The sequence below is a fragment of the Eurosta solidaginis genome, chromosome 3 (assembly GCF_040869045.1).
Source record: "Eurosta solidaginis isolate ZX-2024a chromosome 3, ASM4086904v1, whole genome shotgun sequence".
Classification (NCBI taxonomy): Eukaryota; Metazoa; Arthropoda; class Insecta; order Diptera; family Tephritidae; genus Eurosta; species Eurosta solidaginis.
Genome location: NC_090321.1, coordinates 135,179,067 through 135,198,517, shown reverse-complemented (window position 1 = coordinate 135,198,517; position 19,451 = coordinate 135,179,067). Strand labels below are relative to the sequence as shown.

Below are 19,451 nucleotides of genomic sequence, written 5' to 3'. Positions count from 1 at the left end.
CGTGGTCAGCACCAAAAGGGGCAGTATCCGAGGCTTTTATGGTTGTTTGGTTGCTTGATATACCCCGTTAGTATTTAACTCAAAACCATTTGGTTAGGTCGATATACCTCCTGATGTCCTTTATAGAGCATTTTGATATCGCCCTTAAAGCATAATACTGGCTTATGTTCGGGACCTAATGATCCCTGGGACTAAAGTCTTGCAGGGGATATGGGTGACTGTTTCCTATAAACGGCCCTCACTACAGCTCTTACACTTAGCGTTGAAGGGGACCTACATACTTTCCGTGTGTAGGCTAAACAGCCTGTGCCCTGTGATTGTGGATGTGATCCTGAATATCTCTTTTCTAGATATAATCAGTAGAAACTGTTATTTTTTAATCGTAATCATAATAAATGTGTTTGTCGGTTTTATACGAGTCCGTAGTAACGAATTGCGGGTTTCTTGAGATTGGTAAGTATGTCACTATTGACGAATAAAGCTGATGGACCGTCAGCCTCAGAGATGTTTACCGAAACGCCGGTCTTTGAGAGGTGGGCGCATTATATTACACTTACATACTAACTCGATTAATGTACAAGTGATCAGCCCATGATGGTCATTCCAGGTGAATGGCTATCAGAAGCTTGTGTGGAGAGGATGGTATAACCTAGAAGGCTGCACTTGCTCACATCAATTTGTTTCCGAGCTACTCCTGCTAATACCTTAATGTCACTAACCGGACCTATATCCGGAAAAGGACTATCAACAGAGATAACGTTACCCAAAACCTTTGGGGAGTATCTTTTATCATTAAGAAATAAGCTATGCTATGTAATGTAGATATAATGTTGTTTAAAACAACGCTCTTCTTCTGTACTGTCAGCGAAGGCTTGGATAGATGTGTAGTCTGGTGACCGATGACCCCTTTGGCTCCGAACCCCTGCCTACAGTTGACCTGAGCGTCGAATTGTAATGGTGGGTGACCAACATTGAATCTTCTCACAGCGGAAACTTCTCAGGTTTACGGGATAAAGTTCAGAACTTGAACTTACTATATCCAACGTAATTTATACACCTGTCGTCTAGTTCGTCGTAATATTGTATGTTTTTACATTTTTCCACCACTCCGCTGGAAGGGCCAGGTGGAAAACGATTTAAACTCCCTTGGTGTGACCAATTGGCGCCAGTTGGCAGAGAAAAGAAGCGGCTGGCGCACCTTGTTGGACGGCCATAACCGTTCAAACGGTTAAGCGCCAATTAAGTAAGTTATACTACATGACAGGGGTAGACTGCTAATACCCCTTCAAAACTGCCAGGAGCGTTTTCAAAAGACACGTTTTGGCCTCTTTATTTAAATCCGAACAATAACCCTTAACCGCTCCAAGACCAGGAGTCTTTTGTCGCAGAACCCTTTCCGCATAAAATTTAAATAGTTTTTTTTGGCACACATCTTTTGAAATTAGTAAAGTCTCTAATTTCAGGTTTTGATATGGAGGTTAAAACATGCCTTTTGCAACCTTTTCCATATTTTTGGCAGTGTATCAGCAGTCTACCTCTACCCTAGAGTATTACAAGCAAAATCGATAAGCTGCAAACGTTTCAAAAATCAATAAAGCAAACTTAATTTCATAGTTTTTATCATAAAATTGCATTAAAATCAAGCTACATTTATATTCTATAATTACACTGGTCGACGGCCAAAATTTACCAGAGACGCCGTTATGAAATTCGTATGTAAAACTACCCCGTAATTTCGAAAATCGAGTTCATTTTTGACTCTATGGTACCGTTTTTGAGATATTTGCAATTTAACGTTATTCGAAAAAACCAAAAAGATAGCTCCGTTTAATTACGTATATCTCACGAAAGGGTCAAGCATTGCAAAAGAGTTTACAGAATCGGAAAGACGATAAAATTTGCTATAAATGCATCATACATTATTTTTTGTTCAACCAGATAGTTTTCGAGATATTAGCTTATCATTTCAGATTTTTGTTTTTTTTTTTTATGAAAAAATATGAAAAAAATTACTTTTTGCGAGGGCAGCATTCCAAAACCACAACTTTTTTTCCAGATACTTTTTCTTTATGTAAAGCTCTGTTTAATTAGAAAAAAGATAAGCTATCGTCGAAGAAAATCGATGCAAAACTATGTAAGTTATAAGCGATCAAATAAAAATACCCAGGTTGCGCAATTTCAACGCATACCTCAAAACGTATGTATGGTATAAAGAAGAGTGAAATATCTAGCTATGCTCTGTTTCTATTTAGTTAAAAGTTCAATTTATGAATGAAATTACCCATATTTTTAACTTTTTTTTAATTTATTTATGTTTATACTATATTCTAACAATCTTTATCTTAATTTGATTTTACTATGTAGTCGAACTAATTATGTGTTCTACTTTGACGCTTATTCAGTTTAGAATCGGTTTCTCTAATGAGAAACCAGCAGTAATCACCCATCATTGTGACGTCCCAGAATCCTTGATATCGATTCTCAATTAATTTCATTTGAAAAAAGCTCAAATGTGAGTGCAGAAAGTGAATTTTTAAGGACATATTTACGCCTGGAAAGAAAATATTAGTTAAGTAAACAAGTTATAGAATTTTGGGAAATTAATTTTAATAAGCCTTTAATATTTACCCATTTTCGCATAATTATTGATTAAGTCGTTCACTATCTGCTCGTAGTTAAGGCTTTTGTGTCTACCGAGAAAAGAAGCAACGACCTTTTCAAAGGATTCCCACGCTGCTGCCTCAACTGATGAGAGTAGTCCTTTGAATTGATTATTGTTAATCAACTTTTTTATTTGTGGTCCAACAAAAATACCTTCCTTTATCTTGGCTTGAGAAATATCTGGAAAAATTGTTTTCAAATAGTCGAATGCTTCGCCTTCTTTGTCCAAAGCCTTAACAAAGTTTTTAATGAGACCGAGCTTGATGTGTAAGGGTGGAAGTATGATTTTCTCTTTCTTGAAAAGAGGGGTGTATTTGATGTTATCCACACCAACGGTAAACTCGACTCTTTCCGGCCAATCCTTTCTGACGTAGTGGTCCTTACGAGCTCGGCTTTCCCACTTGCAGAGGAAGCAGCAGTGCTTGGTGTAGCCACTTTGTAGACCGCATAGCATTGCAACGACTTTGAGATCAGAACATATTTTACAATCATGCTCTTCATATTTGATAAATTTGAGTAGTTTTTGCATTTCCTCGTAAGTTTCCTTTGTATTTACTGCATGTGAGATCGGGATAGAAGTCTTTCTGTTACCAATATGCAATAATACAGCGTTCAAACTCAGTTTATTGCTGTCTATGAACAATCGCCACTCTTTTGAATCATATGTTTGACCAAACTCTTTGAATAAACCAGGAATGTCGTTGCAGTAGCATATACTGTCTTTCTTGGTATAGTGTTTGGAAAATGGTTCGTGACGAGTTCTAGAATATATCACCTTAACATCTGTTGACACAAATTTAAATTGTTGCATACGAGAAGTGTGGATCTCGGCCTTTTCCTTGGATAGTTCCAAATCTCTTAACCAATCATTAAGTTGTGCTTGTGTCAGAACGTTTCTCTCGTTTCCCATGCGAAATTTAGTACAACTTGATTCCCCGCACTCAGATATTACTGTTGACAATGGAACTGGATCCGCAACTGCCGTTGAATGTAGTACTGGTAATGTCACTGTAGGTACGCTGGCATAGGTTACTCTTCTTGATCTTCCAACGCCAAGTACTTTTGTTTGACAAATATAACACTATATTGAATGGCAAGTAGGTTATCTCCATATCATTGGTGTATCAAATCTTATTTGTTGTCCTGATTCCGACTGAATCAATTCTACTCGACACGATGTACACAAAGTGTTCGGTGTCCATGGTTTTTCAACATTTTTAGGCTCAATGCCAAAATACTTGGAGTATAAAGTTTTGATATGATCTGAGAACACTCGTCGTCTCCTTATGATAGTATATTGACCACATATGAAACAGAACATATCTGGATCGTTAATACACTCAAATTCTCGCGTCCTTTTACTCATTTAATTTTTTTTAATAAATCACGGTTTTGAAATTTGACTTATGAACTGAACTATCTCCGGCGAGCCTTGCAGATGTTATGAAGTTTCAAGGCGCATTAAAAAAATATGCTTTAGATGTAGGCTTTAAACATTTTCTGTGTCTTATAATTTTGAAAATCTACCTACATACTTACCCATAAGTGACGGAAATACATGTTTATAACTACATGCCTACAGCAAGTTTCGAACCCAACCACTCTTCCTTTCGATGCAACCACTCTACCTACTATAAAACAATTCGAGTATTAAACGTACTATTTGATTTATTTAAAGAAAAAGTATTGTCATTGTTATGGTGATATCCCGATAATATCCCATTTGCACTTTATACCTTTAATATATGTATGTATACACACATTGAAGTTGCGCAACCTGGGTATTTTTATTTGATCGCTTATACCTTACGTAGTTTTGCATCGATTTTCTTCGGTGATAGCTTATCTTTTTTCTAATTAAACAGAGCTTTACGTAAAGAAAAAATATCTGGAAAAAAAATTGTGGTTTTGGAATGCTGCCCTCGCAAAAAGTAATTTTTTTCATATTTTTTCATAAAAAAAAAAACAAAAATCTGAAATGATAAGCTAATATCTCGAAAACTTTCTGGTTGAGCAAAAAATAATGTATGATGCATTTATAGAAAATTTTATCGTCTTTCCGATTATGTAAACTCGTTTGCAATTGCTTGAGCCTTTCGTGAGATATACGTAATTAAAGGGATCCATCTTTTTGGTTTTTTCGAATAACGGTAAATTGCAAATATCTCAAAAACGGTACCATAGAATCAAAAATAAGCTCAATTTTACATACGAATTTCATAACCGCGTTTCTGGTAAACAGAAAAAGTTGAAATTCGTGGTCCAGTGTTATTTATAAAGTATTAATTTAAGTACTATATGAAAAGGGGCTTTTTTATGCCCACATTGCTTCCCCTGCAAAAATCGTGTGACCAAAAACGACCACAGCCACACGAATTTTTGACAGGGTTGACGATTTGGAATGAAAAATTGTGCAAATGAAATAGCATGCTGACAAATTTTGCTTTCCCACAATGTATCGTGCTCTTTCGCACCTATTACTTTTATAGGGATAGCAAAATACGTCATTTTTGCGTGCAAAAAAATCCGCCATTTCTAATTCAGCAGTGACAGCAAAACATTTCGTGGTGGAACATTTTTTCAATTTTGAGAGTTTTAAATGGAATATCTCCGGAAAGATTTAAAATTAAGAGGGAGTTCTCCAGATCATAAATATATATATTTTAAAGTGTGCAAACTTATAATTTAAAAGTTATTTGGTGTTAAAATTTGCAAATTTCTATACAAATTTTATATGTGTATACGTATATATATGTGGCAGCATATATAATGTCATCAATAAAATATATATATATATATGTGCATGTTGCTACAAAAGCGCGATTGATTTAATAAAAACATTTATAATAAGTAAAAACAATGCAAAAATGAAATGTGAAATATACAAAAATGCAATTTAAGTTTATCGTTGCCAATTTATATAGATATGTATGTGGATTAAGGTTTTGAAAGATGTGTAAATTGTAATTTAAAGTGCTATAGAAATTTGCTAAATTTGAAAACTTTAACAACAAATAACTTTTAAATTATAAGTTTGCGCACTTTAAAATGTATATATTTGTGATCGGGAGAACTCCCTCTTTCAATTGATACCAAGTTTTATCCCGAACTCGGGGGGTGCTATTCTAAAATTTTCCCAAAGTCTTTAATATACAATGATTTTTGCTGTTTATTTCGACAAAAACTTTTGATTTGATTTTTGTGCTCATCGAAAGAATTCACAATTATATAGCACCATGCCGCGAATTATGATAAAAGGTGGTGTGTGGAGAAACACTGAGGTAAGCATTTGACGCGACTGGTTACTCTTGGCCGTTTATTAACTAAATTGATAACTTTCAGGATGAAATCCTCAAAGCAGCTGTAATGAAATATGGCAAAAACCAGTGGTCACGTATTGCATCACTGCTGCACCGCAAATCTGCCAAGCAATGTAAGGCACGCTGGTACGAATAGCTTTATCCTAGCATAAAGAAGACAGAATGGTCACGGGAGGAGGATGAAAAGTTTTTGCATTTTGCCAAATTAATGCCAACACAATGGCGTACAATTGCGCCGATTATTTCAGAGGGTTAACTGGCACCAATTGTTCACACCAAATTGTCAGGTACAGGATTCGCCACGGGTAGGTGAGCTTGGCAATCAAAACCCCTTAAATCATTTTGGTCGGCAGGTATGCCGCAGGTATATTCTTGGCACTTGTTATTGATGGCTTTTATGATGCCACCAACACAACCTGGACAGACGCCAATGCTCAGTCAACCACCCAAGCCGGGTCAACCTCCAATACCCGGACACGTCCGGACGTCCTGGTTATAATGTATGCTAATACAACTAATAATTTACAAATTTGCTGATGATTATTTTCTTTAGCAACCACCTGCACCTGTTACTGGTAAATATCAACAGTCGCAACAGTATGATCAAGGCCAACGCCGTTTAGTTCCCGATCAGATGCCAAATCCGATAAGCGTTATCATTGAAAATCAAAATAGCGCTGGTGGTGCTTTTATTACTAATGAACAGGGTTAATTGCCGCCATTGGTGACCACAAAATATGTGGTAGAAGATCAGGGTAACTCCTCGCCACGTTGTATCGATAATCGAAATTAATGTTTTGCTTGGCAATTACATTGATCTTTCTTCTTAGCAGGTCGTCTTTGTATTGCATACCTGCAACAGCTGATTTATTAAAAACAACAGCTTTGTCCATTACACTTACCGTCTCACCAAAGGCACGCACGGTTGAGGGTGAATATGAGCCACCCATTGTAAATTTTGGTGAATTGGGTGCAATTAGATGTAATCGTTGCAAGGCTCAATAGCAACATGTAGATGCTGGTCGTCGTTTCCAATGTCTAATGTGCAAAGTAACAAGAGATGGTAAAAAAAATCTTTCACTTTTACTTGTGTTCATTGATCCATATTTTTTCTCAACAGTGCCAACTGCATATTTCCAACATTTGGGCCATACCGGACAGCGTGTCGATAAATATGAACGTCCTGAACGTGTATTGGGTACATGAGTATTTGTGTAAAAAATGCTTGGGTACCGATAGCTCTCATAATAAACCTCAACTCATATCCAACATCAATGCCTCGCATTCAATTGTGGCACTGTACGCACTACATTGGGTTCACGTAGTATGGACAAGCATATTGTTGATTCCAGTGGTAAGGCCACAATTTCAAATGATATTGTGAATCCAGCCGTAAAACTCTAGTAGACATCGCCAAATCTCCAAATGCTGAGGTAAGTTTTTTGTTATATTAGAGTGTGTAGAATAAAAATGTTTCTCTTATCAGGTCGGCGATGGCACCACTTCAGTAGTATTTTAAGCATGTGAAATCTTAAAACAAGTTAAGCCAGATGTTGAGGAAGGCGTGCATGCACGTATCATCATTAAAGCTATACGTAAAGCATTACAATTATGCATGCTAAAATATGACATGGCTGTACATGTCGAAGCGCTAATCAAAGGAGCAACAAAGTGCTTTATTGGAAAAATGATCTGCCACAGCAATGTCCTCTAATGTCCAAGAGTATCAGAAAATTGTTGATTCTGAATGGCGTATTCTGTAGAATAAACTAGCTAAGTAAAGCGCCAATGTTGTGTTTTCTAAATTGCCAGTTGGTGATGTTGCTACACAGTATTTTGCAGATCGTGATATGTTCTGTGCTGTTCATGTACCAGAAGAAGATTGGAAACGTAGAATGAAAGCTTGTGGTGGTGCTGTTATGAATACAGCTAATGATATTAATTCAAGTGTTTTCATTGTCCCAAAACACTTTGAAGAACGTCAGGTTGATGGTGAACGTTTCAACATTTTCCAAGGTTTGACATTAATTTCATTTTTATAGTTTATAATTATTTAAAGGTTGCGTTAATGCTAGAACAAATACATTGATTTTACGTGGCAGTGTTGAACAATTTTTGGAAGAAACTGAGCTTCGTTACATGATGCTATAATGCTTGTGCGGCGTACAATTAAACATGATTCTGTTGTTGCTGGTAAGTCAAAATACAAATTGAAAAAAATGTCTTATCTTAGGGCCTCATTCTCTATTACGAAGCGAACTTTCGATGCGGATCAGAGACGAATCGCTAGTGTATTTGCACTATGTTAAACAATGGCAACTTATCACTTGACAATTACTTTTGCCTTCCTGTTAGTTAGAAAGGTAAAGACCGAACGAAAATGATAGAGAATACTATTGCTAGACGAAATCGTTTGGAGGCGAATCATTCGTCTGAGCTATCGTTCGCAATACAGAATTAAGCCTTTAAATTGTTAAGTAATATAATGAGAAGATTTTGTCCAAATACCCCCCAGCCGGTTAGGGGGTCAGAATTTACCCGCGGTAGGTATGCCTGTCGTAAGAGGCGACTAAAATACCAGATTCAAGGGGCTGTGTAGCGCAACCCTTCAGGTTGCCAGCGCAATATGGATCAGAGACGAATCGCTAGTGTATTTGCACTATGTTAAACAATGGCAACTTATCACTTGACCATTACTTTTGCCTTCCTGTTAGTTAGAAAGGTAAAGACCGAACGAAAATGATAGAGAATACCATTGCTAGACGAAATCGTTTGGAGGCAAATCATTCGTCTGAGCTATCGTTCGCAATACAGAATGAAGCCTTTAAATTGTTAAGTAATATAATGAGAAGATTGTGTCCAAATACCCCCCAGCCGGTTAGGGGGTCAGAATTTACCCGCGGTAGGTATGCCTGTCGTAAGAGGCGACTAAAATACCAGATTCAAGGGGCTGTGTAGCGCAACCCTTCAGGTTGCCAGCGCAATATATAGCTTCTCCAAACCCAATTGTCAACCTATCCGCGGCGAATCCTGTTTCACTAACAGACGAGGATCTGGCGACCCCAAGCTCCTCATGGAACTTGAGGGTGGGGAGAGTGGGATGGCCTGAAGGTTTAATGCGGCCATATAAATCGTTCCCGAGATGGTCGGGCTAGCACCTTAATGGTGCTGTGTTACCGGAGCGTACCGGATCTGTATCCGGCAAAGGACCATCACATCGATAACACTCCCCAAAGCCTTCGGGGAGCAACCTTATCGCTACAAAAACAACAACAACATTGTGTCCAAATCCCGAAAAAAAACTATAAAATTTGTGTCAGTGAAATGATAATTATTGCTTTTGGTTGTTAGTTTTGAGGCATCGTCATCGAGTTCCTTCTGATCGTATATGACGGTTCTTTTACATGCATAAAGTGCCGTTGAAGCCTTCCTCACCCTCTCCTCCACGTTGAGCTTCCATGACAGCTTACTGTCTAGGATCATTCCTAGATATTTTGTGCAAGGTTTCTCCCGTAGGGTCGCCCCTCCTAACTTAGGCCTGGTCCAATTAGGGACCTTGTACCTCTTTGTAAACAAGACCATATGCAACGTCATCTGCGTAAACCGTAAGTTTTTCTGGTCCCTCGTAGAATCCCCTAAGCAGTTGGTTAATGACCGGCTTCCACAGCAGAGGTGATAGCACCCCTCCCTGCGGAGTGTCTACTGACTTGCCTTTGGGGTACGCCTGTTATGTTGTGGAGAGCAGCTTTTCATCCACTTTGGACTTTATGTACACATCTATCAGCCTCTCAAAGGTTTTGAGCAGAAATGATGTTAAGCTATTGGGTCTATAATCTTTGGGATACACGTGACCGATCTTCCCCGCCTTTGGTAGGAAAGATACACGAGCAGTTCTCCAAGAGTGCGGTACATGATTCAGTTTATGCACCCATCGAATATTATTTTAAGCCATCCCTCGACCGCCCTACTTGAAACTTGTAGCATGGCTGGACATGTACCATCTGAGCCCGGCGATTTCACCACCACTACGAGGTCCTCAGTAGTGTAATTAGGCAGCATATATGAATGCGGCTGTTTCCTTACCATTACTACAGCTCGCACCCGTCCTTCCGTTTGCGCATAGTAAACGCCAAATCCGCGCGCGCTAAGTCCAGAAACCTTTCCTTCCGATGGAAGCCACGGCTCCTGGATCAGCGCGTTAGGAGGAGGAGTTCGATCGACGCCACTTTACTGTGTTGGAGGTTTATCTGTAGGACTCGCAGCACCAATGGGCTGCTTGTCCCCCTCCAGCACCTTCATCGTGACGTCGTCGTCCTCCCCTAGCCCTTTTGGTTTAGAATGTTCGAAGCCTCCTTCAGCCTCTTGAACCTGTTGTGCCGGGTGTTCCTCTGTGCGACTCACAGCACCATCTGGCTGTTGGTCCCCTTTTAACATATTCGGGGTGACGTGGGCTACCTCCACCTGTCTTTTTTCCCTTAGGCTTTGAGGTCCTTTTCGACTTCGCCCACGTCCAGCGTGTTAGGACTTTAATACCCGCGACTTCTTTTCCTGAGTCGCATATAAATTTTGCCTGTACCTAAGGACATTTTTCCAAGCTGCGCGTACAATATATCCTCCGCCTGCTTGTTTATTTGGAAGATGTATAACTGACCTTCCTCCGTAGGCCGAGATACAGTAAGTACCTTCCAATCCTGTGTCGGTATGTTCGGATTCTGATTCTGCAAAAGTCGCAGTGTATCCTCCGACTTCATCACGCATGGTATCCATACCTTAACTTTTGGTACCTTGGGGATTTGCGCTTTATCCACCATCTCAAAACGCGCGTTCGTGCCCTGCCTTTGGAGGTTTGGAACCACTTCCTCCAGCCACCGCAAGCTCGCGATGTTGTCGCACGCTATCATCTTCATACCATTATACCATCCCCCGAATAAAAGGTTGGAAGGAGCTTACTTGGTTAGTCTCGCATCATCTTAAGCATTAAGCTAATAAGCTCCTTTTCTACAGATCTCCACCTTTCACTAGTCATCTGTTCGAAAGGACTGCTACGATCAACCAGCGCCACAGTCAGTGACTGCTTTGCCACATCACTCATCTTCTCGGGAAAAGCCGGCGTCTTAGTGTTATTTCCCTTTGGCACCTCCGAGAAAGCCGAGTGTTAGCTCCCTTTAGCACCTCCGAGAAAGTCGGAGTCTTGGCGTTATCTCCCTTTGGCTTATCTCCTACTTCCATAGTTGGAACTTCCCTCTGACTAGCAGCCTTCGAGGTAGTTGCTACCTTGCTATTGGGGCCCATCTGTCTTACAGCTTTGGGCCTACTTGTCTTGTCTATGGGATTGCCCTGCGTCGCGGCTCTGGGACTGGGCCCTTTCTGCCTCTTGAAAGCAGGCTTGTCGCCTTCCGCAGAACGTTGCCTTTTCATTCTGCCATTCGACGCTTCTTCCTCCTCATACCGGTTGCAGAACCGAGGGTTTCTAGCAGCAAACCTTTTTAACTGCCTTCGACCTACTTCTACCGCCTCATGAGCCCATGCCAAGCGCTCGATCTCCTCTTCTGTTGGGTCCACCACTGCTCCCAAGCGTTGTACAATTCTTAGTACTGCACGGTACTTCGAGAGAGCTCTTTGCTCCGTACCCTTCTCCACTCTTCTACTCCTTTTTCATTTGTGTGCTTCTCCAACACGGAGTTCATTGAATCAGCACTACTCTCGCTCCCCGAGTCCGACGCATCGCTTAATGCGTATTTGTCGTCCTTGGCTTGCGGCTCAGTCCTCTTCTTATCATCGTCCTTATGAAAATTAGGTAATGAGTCATTCATTTTTGTCGTACGACCACCAGCCCGACAAGGCGGGCTCAGCGGTCCAGTATTATATACGGGGAAAGAACCGTCAGCCACAGCAGCTCCCCTTACTGTGGTAAGCCCATTAATACTTCCCGAGTTGGTCCGGTATCGGGAAGGCTCCGTTCGAATACAGCCGAATTTATCCCCTGGCTACAAATCGTCCAATAGGCACGGTCCGCATAACACCCTGGATTAGGGGGTTGGCAGTTCTTGGTCACCGACATCCCGCCGCCCTCCTATGAGGCGAAACGGCGTAGATGCCAGTCCTAAACAGCTCCTCCTCATAGTCGGGCGCTATGGAGATCGGCTAAGCCCTCACACCAACGACAATTTTCGTTACAATTGCTAGTGCATGCTCTCCAAGATGTAGATCCTGATCGAAAGTCACACCCAAAATTTTTGGGTGTAAGACAGTCGGTAGGGTAATGCCATATGGTCGACATTTTGCGCGGTCATGTTTTAAATAAGGTCACCGATGATTTGGTTTGTGACAATATCAGGTTTCGCGGGGCGACAAAACTGGAGAGATTGGGGAGATAGCTGTTTATTTTATTACAAAGCTCATCGATGTAGGAAACAATAGCATAGGCGTATAAGCAATAGTGACTCCTGGTGGTAAAGGTAGCTATTGATATGTAGAAGTTAAGCAGAAGTTTGAATATGAGTTTTTTTAAGTTATAGCAAAAAAAGCGTTGAGGATTTTTAATATCTTACCAGGTACCTTCGTACATGTTTCTAAGAATGAAGAATAAAACCTATTCAAACTCAATTTTCACCAGGACAATGCCGCTGAGACTTCGCTATACTTTAACATACAATACGTTACCCCATTTTAGCACAACTATGATTTTTTGATTTTATTAAATTTTATAAAATGTTTCTTCCTCTACAGTGCTATTTCGGTATTGGATGGTAAATATGGCTTTCGCATTTTCTCCATCAATAACTGTGAAAAGGTGGAAGATATCTATGCGTGTAAATCTCACATATTATCTTGGTCGAGCGTTTCTTCAATAGCTCTCTAGTGGTGATGGTGACAGCAGAGAAACCCAACTGTTTACAAATGTTACACTTCAAAAAGAATCAAAATATCTGCCATTGTGTCTACGGCTCAAATACCCACAGTATATGAATGAATCGATTGCCCCTAATTGTCTGCCTAACGGATAGTATACATATTCATCAAATCGAAAATATTGCACCAAACGAACTGGGTCTGAATACTGAAACAGTACACATATTCAAAATCGATGAGGAGGCTGTGATGATGGTATAGGGTGAGTTGTTGAATAACATACGAAAACCACTTTAACCCATCTATATATTTGCATTACAGCTAAAGCTTTACAAACAGCAAAAATTCCTGGCGCCAAGCAATTGGAAAAGGCAGTGAAGCATTCATCACACTGTACGGATGGTGTAAAGTTAGAAACTGCTGTTGTAACAGCTGCCACCGACACAGCGGTCATCTCTACTTCGCCGAGTAGCGGCTCGTCCGACTATCTATCAAAGACAGTATAATCATATCTTTTGCCAACACAGGTTAGCGATGTGCTTGCACAGGAAAAGATTTCAATTGGAAAACAAAAACCAATTAAGAGAGTTTATCTATTATTAAAGTATTTACTTTTCTTTATATCAACAGTATTAATTTAAGTTGCAATATCACGTACATATATAATACGGGATGTGATACGATTGCTGTCGGAATTAGATTTGAAATCAATCAATACTCCTGCTAAGTGTTGCAGAATTATTGCTTGAATGATTAGATTTAGAACAATAATAAGTCTGACTCAATTACAATTCGTACATTTTTAAGTTCATCAATTACGACAGCAATCGGATTCCTTTCAATCGACACCTTTGAATATTCTTGATCTGAAAAAAGAGTAAACCTAATATGAATTTCTAATAAGCTTTAAGTTGTAGATTATTTAAGTAATTGGAGTTTTTTCTGAAGCTTAAAATTATTTTCTGTTCGCTTGGAAAAGATTTCAATTATAAATAATAAAAAAATAAAAACCAATAAGGCGAGTTTATTTATTATTAAAATTCTTACTTTTCTTTTTTATCAACTGTATTAATTTAAGTTACAATTTCATGTACATATATAATAAGGTATGTCGTGATACGATTGCTGTTGGAATTAGATTTGAAACCAATCAATACTCCTGCTAGGGTTTCAGAATTATTGCTTGAATGATTAGATTTAGAACAATAATAAGTCTGACTCAATTACTAGTCCTACATTTTTTAATTCATATTTTACTTTATTACTTTCAAATTCAATTACGACAGCAATCCGATTCCACGATACCTTTGAATATTATTCTTGATTTGAAAACAAGAGTAAATCTAATCTAAATTTCTACTTAGCTTTCAGTAGTAGACTTAAATTGATTCAAATAATCAAATTTTGTATTCGAAACCATGTAAACTCAAATTATACATGAATATAACCACACTTCTGAATTGTCCAAATGTAAAGTTAGTTGCAGCAGCAATATAGCTCAAAGCAATTAATATATTTTTATGTTATTATTAAAGTACTTACTTCCTTTTTATATTAAATGTATTAATTTAAGTTGCAATTTCATGAATATATGAGGATCCAAGATGCAAAACCAGATGAATTCATGATATGTAAAACTTAGAAAAGCACAAAAAGGCTGAAATTTTGTAAATTGTTATGAATTTTCAATACGGGGTTTTAGAATGTTGCTAGGCGATGCAATATTGTCGCAATTTAAATATTATTTTAAAATTTTTAGATATCTGTTTTTGCACCTAGGCGCCTCATATATTCTTTATTTGGCAAAAAATGACTAAATCTAATGATATGTTTTAAATAAATGTTTATATTATATGTTATGTTTGGTTATTATAATTAAAAATAAATATTGAAAATTAAATTTTTTTGGTTCATATTTTATTATCGTGGCTGCTAAAGGTAAAGTAAATCGGCAGGTAAAATTCAAGTTATATGGCGGTAAAACCGCAGTAAAATTGATTGTCAAATGACTCGAAAATGTAGAGGAAAAAACCGAAAATTTGACCGCCTTTTGACGCGCATTGTGACGTGTGTGAGCAGAGCAGTACTATGCTCACATCCTATAAGTAGGAGCGGAATGCACAATCACATAAATAGGTACAAAATGGGAAAAAAGTGTAAAAAAGTTACCGACGCCTGAACAAACGTGACCAAAATTTAATATGGGGCGTGACCGCACAATGACGGTCAAATGACTAGTCAAATGACGTGGAGCGTTTTTGCAGGGTATATGCCCATGTGCTTCCAAAATACAACCTGGAGCTCACTGGAGCTAAGGGCGTTCGATATGACAGCTATCAAATCGTCCTCCACCTTCTATCATTACGTTATGATTTTCATTCTGCTCTAATTCCGCTGGCAGTTCGCGATGAATTAGTTGTTTTAAAAATTTTTTTATGACTTCGTGGCGTTTTGGGTTAGTGTTTTTAAACGGTTTTATTTAGCTTGACTTGACAGGCTAGGCTGGCTGGTTGGCTGGCTGGCTGGCACGAATTTTGTAATTGGAATTTAAGTAAATTCCCGATAAGCTACAAACTTGAAACTTGGAATATAGTTCAGAACCCGATGACAATGCAATAATAAGAAAAAAACTCCGATAGGTGACGCATGGATCGAAATATTTCAGAAAAACGTATTTGTGGTCCGATTTGGCTCTATTTGGAACACATAATACATACATGTATAGAAAGCGACCTATGAAAAAATCGCCGCTAGGTGGCGCAAGGATCGAGATATTCAAAAAAATCATATTTGTGGCGCATGGATCGAAATAATTCGAAAAATCGTATTTGTGGTCCGATTTGGCTCATATTTGGATTACATGATACATTCATGAATAGAAAGCGACCTATGAAAAAAGCACCGCTAGGCGGCGCAAGGATCGAGATATTAAAAAAATCGTATATGTGGTCCGATTTGGCTCATATTTATTTATTTATTTATTTGGATACATAATACATACAAGAATAGAAAGAGACCTATAAAAAAGTCGCCGCTAGGTGACGCAAGGATCGAGATATTCAAAACAATCATATTTGTGGTCCGATTTTGTTCATATTTGGAACATATAATACATACATGAATAGAAAGGGACCTATGAAAATAATCGCAGCTAGGTGGCGCAGGGATCGAGATATAAAAAAATCTTTTTTTGGTCCGATTTGGCTCATATTGGGAACACATAATACATACAAGAATACAAAGAGAACTATGAAAAAATCGCCGCTAGGTGGCGCAAGGATCGAGATATTCAAAAAAATCGTATTTTCCGATTTGGTCCATATTTGGAACACTTAATACATACATGAATGGAAAGCGACCTATGATTTCCGATTTGGCTCATATTTGGAACAAATATTACATACAGTCCAGTAGAAGTGACATCAAAATATTTTGGAGTTCGTGGAGGGACAAGCATACGTGGCCCAGAGTCGAGTAAAGTCTTTGGAAGGATTATGTATTGAGGATTTAGATTCTAACAAATTGTCAGGAAAGAGTCCGTGTAATAATTAGTACTAAATGAACTAAATAGAATGAGAAATAAAGGCAATTAAATAAAGACTAAAAACTTGAAAATAAAATAATTAAACAAAATTTTTTAAGTTAAACGGTTTTATTGAACACAATACTTACATAAGTAATAATAATATAAAAGCTAGAAAATAATTAGGTAGGTCCTAGGTACTAGTCATCACACTCCTCATCAATCTAGGGCCTTGATCAGACAATTAAATAAAAGCGTTGGACGCGTCAAATTTCTATTGATGCTTAGTCATATATAAGACCAACTGAACATTAATACGGTTATGCTACGCCTCACATTTTTAGAAATTTCGCGCGCCCAACGCTTTTATTTGTCTGATCAACGCCCTAGATTGATGAGGAGTGTGATGACTAGTACCTAGGACGTACCTAATTATTTTCTAGCTTTTAGTATTATTATTATTTCATGTAAATATTGTTTTCAATAAAACCGTTTAACTTAACAAATTTTTTTTTTATTATTTTATTTGCTGGTTAAAATGCTTTTTATCGCTTACAATCGGGTGTATCTTCGATTGCGTAATTTTGAAAAATCAAATGCAATTATCCGTAAACTTCGTTAATATATGTATATTGGAGCGATTTTCTATCTTTCCTTGTCAAATTTATTATAGAAAAAACCTACAATTGACGGAAAATGAACAAAACCACACGTATTAGATATTTTATATTTTTTATTACATCTATCTAATAAACAAACAATATTCCGTTAGTAAAAATTAGGTATGCGCTATATACATATAAATATATTGTAACGAATTTACTGCAATTCCGCTTATTTCAAATCTTCTACTAAGGTTCGAATCACTAAACTGTTGAATAAATAACACCACTATTCAGTAATGCAAATTGGTCTTTATTAGACTACTCTCAAAATAACACCTCTATTGCTCGACAGATAGCGTGCTTAATCAAAACTGATTATCGCGCCTCTATTGTTGCTGCTTTTATACTGTGTGATTTCCTCGTTGCATCTTCTAGGCGCTTTCCGAATTTACTTAGTTACTGGTATATAATTATAACTACAGATGCACGTGTGTAGCTCTCATATGCGGGTTTATTTGTGAGCTACACTTCCACAATTACAATCGCATACCTTTGGGAGCATCTCAGATAAGATATCTGCATGTGTTTGTGCGTTGCTTCTCCGCTGCGTGTACGTACATATTTGTAGACATAGTGATTGATTCGTTTATGTAGATACATAATGATTGATTTATGGATGTGCATACAAGTCACTCTTAGCATCGGCTTAGAGATGGTAGTATCTCTTAGTGTTGCTAATATTGGTCACAATATATATGTAAGTAAGATACAAGTTTTCAGAAGTTTATCTCAAGCTTGTAGCTTTTTAAAGTATATTCTATATAATTTTGTACATTTGTTACTTCTACACCATTTTATCACAAAATTATAATACTCACTCTGTGCTACAAATGATATATTTTCAATGGCGCCAAAAGTGTCAAAAGAGAATGGTGTTAGAGGTGAGTAACAAAGCACCGTGCTCTGTTACTGTGCTGTGGCGTTCCTTATGGAACTCCTTCAGAAAAATTGTTTTTGTGCGCACGCTAATGCACGCACGCTCCACTCAAACACCAAGAAAACAATCAAACACGAATTTTATGCTTAGTTTTAGTTTGGTTTAATTAGGTTTAGATATAGTTTTGTTTACTGTAGAATAAGAGTATTTTTAATATTTAAGTAGTAGCACTTAGTTAATTTAATGTAGAATTAGATTTTGTTTTCTTTTTGTAAATTTGTCGTACACGCCAAGTCTCTGCCAAAATTAATAATAATGATGGCCGCCTTTTCATTTCGAGCCGACCTCCCCGTTTTCAACTTGTTTCAACACCTGTTGTCCATTCACAATAGACAACAGGGTTGCACCAAGTGGGAAACAGGGTAAGATCATAAGGCTGCTGTTACACCATCCCCCTTTTCGAAAAAAGTTTGAAGTCGACAAGTTGATCAGGTTTGTCGGCTTCAACCTTTTTGGGTGGTTATTATTCATCCCGATTGGGAAAAAAATTAGGATAATTTTGAGCTTTGCGGCAGATCTACCTAGGCTAACTTGGCTAGTTTAACTAATTACATTTATTTATATTTTAGGCCTACATATTTACATATATGAATATTAATAGTTTATTTATTATTCTCTTTTTTTCTGTAAGTAGCTATTTTATTTAATTAATTACATTTATCTGTGGTTTAAGCCTACATATTTACATATACGAATAGTAGTAGCTTACATATGTTTGGTTTTCGTTTTTTTTTGTTTTTTTTTTTTTTGTGTAAGTTAGCTTAGTTAATTTAATTGCATTTAATGGTATTTACATTTACTACGCTTATTCATTTATCGTAAGTCTACCTATTTACATATATGAATATTAATGACTTGTAAAAAAATTGTTTGTAATTCAAATTCATTTTAATAGGTTTTGTGTATTAACTTATACGTACATTCTCTATTTGTTTATTTTACTTACAATACGTATTGTTTCCTATCGTTTGACATATTTTTATTTAAATGTGCTTTTACTTAAATTAAGTATGGTTTTAGAGTATGAGAAATTTTGATTTAAATTTGCTTTATTAGCGTATTGAAATAGTAAAAGATTTTTTTGACTATCTCAAAATGAAATTGGGTACATCCGATTGTATTTATCTAGGTACTCCTCTTATGCGGTTTTTATGTACCGTTTTGTATTTTTTATTTTCATTATCAAAAATGGTTACGTTTACACCGTCTATACTTGTTACTAGGTATGGGCCCTGATATATGTTTTTATGTTTTTCCCGTGGTTCTTTTTGAACTAAAACCATATCGTTTATGTTTACTACCATTGGTTGTGCATTTTTGTCATATGCATCTTTATTCCTTATTTTGTGTTTTTCTACTAACTCTTTAGCCAAGGCGTGGCATTTTTGCATTCGGTATTTTACTTATTTTGAATAATTTTCGATATTATAAATTGGTTCAATTCTTTCGTTCTTCAGTTCAGATGGCACAATGGCCTTTTTACCAAAAATTAA

General features: G+C 37.4%; 1 long non-coding RNA gene across 1 annotated transcript; it reads left to right on the top strand.

Annotated features, from left to right (window-relative positions):
- Positions 1-6,818: 6,818 nt before the first annotated feature.
- On the top strand, positions 6,819-7,710 carry LOC137246651 (uncharacterized). Its single transcript, XR_010951626.1, has 3 exons — positions 6,819-7,044; positions 7,102-7,414; positions 7,468-7,710. It is a non-coding gene; the product is annotated as an uncharacterized lncRNA (long non-coding RNA).
- The last annotated feature ends 11,741 nt before the right edge of the window (positions 7,711-19,451 follow it).